The sequence below is a fragment of the Halichoerus grypus genome, chromosome 6 (assembly GCF_964656455.1).
Source record: "Halichoerus grypus chromosome 6, mHalGry1.hap1.1, whole genome shotgun sequence".
Classification (NCBI taxonomy): domain Eukaryota; kingdom Metazoa; phylum Chordata; class Mammalia; order Carnivora; family Phocidae; genus Halichoerus; species Halichoerus grypus.
Genome location: NC_135717.1, coordinates 12,021,146 through 12,026,283, shown reverse-complemented (window position 1 = coordinate 12,026,283; position 5,138 = coordinate 12,021,146).

The window sequence follows — 5,138 nt, the reverse complement described above, 5'->3', positions numbered from 1 at the left end:
ATGTTTGGACTTTTTCTAGTAAAGGGGACTGGCTTGACTGCCTTGCTCCTTCTCCTCTCCTTCTCCAGTATTCTTGCATTGAGTATAGATTCAGTGTCCGGAACTGTGGCAGCCATATTTTAATCTTGAGGTAGGGCAAAGAAAAAGAATTCCTGGTCTCTGGTGGCATTATTGAGCCGCTAAACCAAGAGCAGCAACTTCCCATCTCCGGACTTGTTATATGAGAGTAATAAACTCCTACTTGTCACTATTAAGTCAGCCAGTCTTTCTGTTTGGGTGCAGAGATCAATCAAAAAATGCAAATGACCGAAGATGTTTCCTAGGAATGATGAGAAGTTTCATTTGGCTGGAACAGAGAGTATATCAAGAATAGGGGAGAGGAGTTTTCAGGTTTAGATTTGGATCATAAAGAGAGTTTATATGTGAAGCTTATCTGGAATATTTTGAAAGTAGTGGTGAATTTATGCTCAATTTGGTAAACAGTAGGAAGTTACTGGCGATGTTGGGGCAGAATTTAGCACATGTAAGATGGCAGCAGTGGGAGAGATGAACTGGAGTGGAGGGAGGTAGGAGTTGGGGCAAGAGTCAGGAGGCTATTGGTGCAAACTAGCTACAGAGTATTGAAGACACAAAATAAGGTGGTGGCTGTCTTAGTCTGCTTGGGCTCCTGTAACAAAACCACAGTCAGAGTGGCTTAAACAACAAAAATTTGTTTCTCACAGTTCTGGAGGCTGGCAAGTCCAAGACTGGCCAAAGGTGTTGGCCAATTTGGTTGTTGGGGAGGACGATCTTCTGCCTTGTAGATGGCTGTCTCCTCACTGTGTCCTCACATGGTGGAGAGAAAGAGAGAGATCTTGGCTGTCTCCTCCTCTTCTTTTAGGGACAACAGTCCTATTGGATTAGCCCCCCCCCCCCTTTATGACCTCATGGATCCTTCATCATCTTCCCAGGGGACCTATCTCCAAATAAGTCACCCTGGGGGGTTAGGGCTTCAACGTATGTACTTCGAGGGGACACAAACATTCAGTCTGTAACGGGGACCATGGGACGGAAATAAAGGCTGGTGTCTGAGGCATTGCAGGGTCAAATCTATGATTGATGGAGGGGAGAAGGCAAGTGGTGATCAAAGATGTTTTTGAGTGTCAAGCTTGAGTGACTGTCAGAATTGTGACACCATGTATAGAATTAGGAAATTTAGGAACGAATGCAGATTTTGGAAGTAGTAGGTTTTTAGGCCAATTGAACTGGAGGCTGGCTGTCGGGATGTGGTGGCTTGCTATAAACTTTGGGGGCACGTTTCCTATGTACCAGACAGGGGTTCTTTAGGTGCTTGATGCCATTTAATTAGCAAACCACCCTATGGGGCACTGCTATTCTAGTCTCCGTTTTATAGACAATGAAACAGACATCTGTGGCATTCTAGGCTGGAAAATTATACCCCATATTACTAAAGAAACCTGTCAAATGAGATCGCCCAAACTGCTATGGGTGGTCTTTGTGAACCATGGAGAACCTAAGTGGTTTGGAAAATTGGAGAGAAGCAAATGGAGATCGGATTTCCAACCAGGAAAGGAGATGGGGTCCGCAACTAAAGAGGCTTCAGGAATGCCTCGTGGAAGATGAAAGGCCTGGCCGTGAGCACCTAGAAAAGGAAACCACAGACCTAACAGCCAGCGGGGGCTCACCACGAGCAAGTTCTGCGCCATTAACTTCATCCAGAATGCTGACAGTCAGCACAACGTTTGGCCAGGAAAAGGACAGGCGAGTGGAATAGCTACCGATTAAAGAGCTTTTATTTTTAAAGGGACTGATTTAAAAGTAAATGTTAATCCAGTGGGAAGTGTCTAGTGACATGCTTTGGAGCTTTGCCCTCGCCTTATGATTTCTTTTCCTTTTAATCTGTGATTTGCATGAATATTTGGAAAGAGGTTTATTAAATTCATGCACAACTTCAGGCTGTAAGCCTCGTAAGCATGCTGGAGATAAAAATCAATATCCTGAAGGGTGTGAATGAGAGGGCGAGGGGGCCGAATTTAACCAGCTCAATGCCCTGGAATAAGTGTGAGGTCCCACACACAGGTTCAAGTGCTCACGGATGGAAAGGCATGGCCTGGTAGCGCCATATGTGAAAGGGAGTGTTAATTGAGAGTAAATGACGTAATATGGCTGAAAAAGAGTAAGTGTGATCTTGGCTGGCATTATTGCAAGCCCAGGGGTTCTAGAATTCACAACAAAGTTGTTAGAGGTATCTTTGTAAGACATGGATTGGCTTCTATCACAGAAATACTCTTGATGACTCCCCACTAAGTCCAAATGTCAAGGCTTAGGATATCTATCTCAACCCTACAGCTTATTTTTGGCCTCATAGTCTATCCCACCTTCCCCCTGGGGTATCTGATACATTGGTGTCACCAGAAAATGCTGTGTTCCTGGATGATACCAGGCCACTTTGTGATAATGGCTTTGCTTGTTCTGGAATGAACCTGGACTCCCTCCCTCTCAACCCTCAACTTCTTTGTTAAAAAGCTTCGTTCCTTGAGAGAGAGAGGGCAGAATTGTCCCCTCATCTGCAAAGTCTTTCCTAACTTCCACTCCCATATTCTAGCACCTAGTATGACTTAACTCCTCTCTCTACCAGGATTACAGGGCTCTTCATACAGAGACCCACTTTCATGTCTCATGATTACTTGTTCATTTCCTAGTCTCCCTTGATGGGAGGGCCATTTCTGTGATCATTTCTGTATCCCTTGTGCCTAGTTTGGTGTTGTGTACTGGGAGCATTCCAACTTTTGTTGGGCAGAACAAAAGGTGGTTGAATAATTCAAGCAAAAGTCCTTGTTCTCCTTCTGTACGATGTAGTTAGGTTATTATAAATATCCATTTTATAATTCTACCAGTCTTTTATCTACCGATAACTTAATGCTATAAGGGAACAATTAAAACTGGGACAGATATGCCAAGGCAAGCGTGGGTGTGCTTTTACTTTTTTAATTTTTTAAAAAAGATTTATTTATTTGAGAGAGAGAGAGAGAGAGAGTGTGTGTGTGTGTGTAAGCAGGGGGAAGGAGAGGGAGAGGGAGAGAGAATCTCAAGCAGACTCCCCACTGAGTGCGGAGCCCCACTTGGGGCTCGATCTCATGACCCTGAGACCATGACCTGAGCTGAAATCAAGAGTCCGACGCTCAACCGACTGAGCCACCCAGGTGCCCCTGTGGGTGTGCTTTTAGAGGGAGAGGGAACATGATGGACAGACCTACAAATTATATGGACAAACTGAAGTTGAAGTATAAGAGAGCAACCAGGATAGAGAGCACGAACTTCAGAGTCAGAAAGCCATGGATTCGAGTCCATATTTTGCCATACTAGCTGAGTAATTCTGGGCAAACTACTTAACCTCTCTGAGCCTCAGTTTTCCTATCTATAAAATGGACATGAAACCCTCATAGCATGGTTCTGAGGGTTAAATGCAAAAAACAGGGGTAATGTATCTGGCAAGGGCTATGGCACGCGGTAAGCCTCAGGAGCTGATGCTTGTTATGTGGTGAAGGGATCACAGAGCTGCTGGTCCTTGGTCAGGAGGGAGGCCTTGGGACTCATGTTTAGTATCTTGGGGAAGAGGGATCGGTCTTGGTCTACATGGCTCCAAATGGTAGAACCCAATGATTGACAGCAGCAAGGGGGTGGAACTGAGCTCAAATCAAGAGTCCTGAGAGAGTCCCAGGTAACTTGAGAAGAGCAAGGTAGCAAGCTCCCCATCACTGGACATATTGAAGCTCAGGTTGTTGTGGCCTTGTTGAAGTTGTATGAGAGGGGACTCAACCAGCAGGGCAAAGTTAAACCAGGGTTCCTCTACTAACTGTGAAATGTGACGATCTATGGTTCTGGGTAGTTCTAGAATAGGAGTGAACCAATGGTCTCTTGACTACAAGAAGAATGGATTTTTTTTTTTTTTTTTTTGACTGAACAGTTAGAATGGGATGGGGTGGTTCCTCCACCCTTGGAGCCGTCAGGAGGCCAGTCATATCCCCAGAAGCATCCCTGTGCTCTGAGGAAGGACCTTGTCCTCCCCCCGTCCTTAGAACCTAGTGCAGCTCTAGCACATAAAACCTGTTGAATGAACATATGAGTATATGATTCTGAGAAGGAAAAAAACCATCACCAGTGTCCAAGCTTCCAACATTGCTTATCTTATCAATGTCAGGGTCCTATTCTGGAATTTCTCTGCTAAAAATTCTTCTTGTGCTCATGGGACATTATAAATCTTTCAGAATATGTTATAATTACATCTGAGTACTGTTAGTTCTTATAAGAAGCCAGGAAGAGGAATTTGTTTTTGGCGAATAGGAGTAAAAAAAAAAAGAAGAGAGAGAGATTCCTTCTGTTTAAGCCCACACCTCTTGGAAAGCCCTGGCATATGCCGCCGCTAACCCAAAACTACTAACATATCCTGCCTCCCATGAATGATTTGTGTTCCTTTGGAAACAGCCTCCCATGGGAAGTGCTGGAAACAGAACCCTTCCTCCCCCTGCTTCCCTAAGAACAACACGAGTCAACAAATCTGGAAGCCTTGCCTCTGTCCGCTTTTAAACAGTTGTTACTGAGAATCAAAGTCAGCCCACAGTGCATATGGCTTGATTCAAGTGGCTACATCGGGAGAACACAGCTCCAGGAATATATATAGCTTTCTGCTCTCTGCAGACTCTCTCCTTTTGCTACTTATCACTCCATGAATCAGTAAGCAGCAGCCTGTCACCACGGTCACCAGTCATCAGCTGGACAGATTCTAGTGGCCATAATCTCATCTCTATTTCCTTTGAACTCCTGAGAGGGGAAGACCGTCGGAAGTTTTATTCCACTATTTTTGCTGTTTGATGCTTTAAAGTGAGGACTGTGTAGGTTGCCTACACACATCGTTGCTGGAGCGATTTGGGACTTGAGGCAGGAGGAGGTCAGATCGGGGACCTCAAGGACACAAAGGAGGAGCGAAAAAGGGGTCAAGTCTTCCTTCTTCCGGGGGGCTGGTTTTGGTGTGGCTCTCTTCTCTTCCACACCGAAGGTGAAGCAGATAAGACAGGTCCTGGGCGGGCCAGGCTGAGAAGATAAGACAGGTCCTGGGCGGGCCAGGCTGAGAAGCAGCT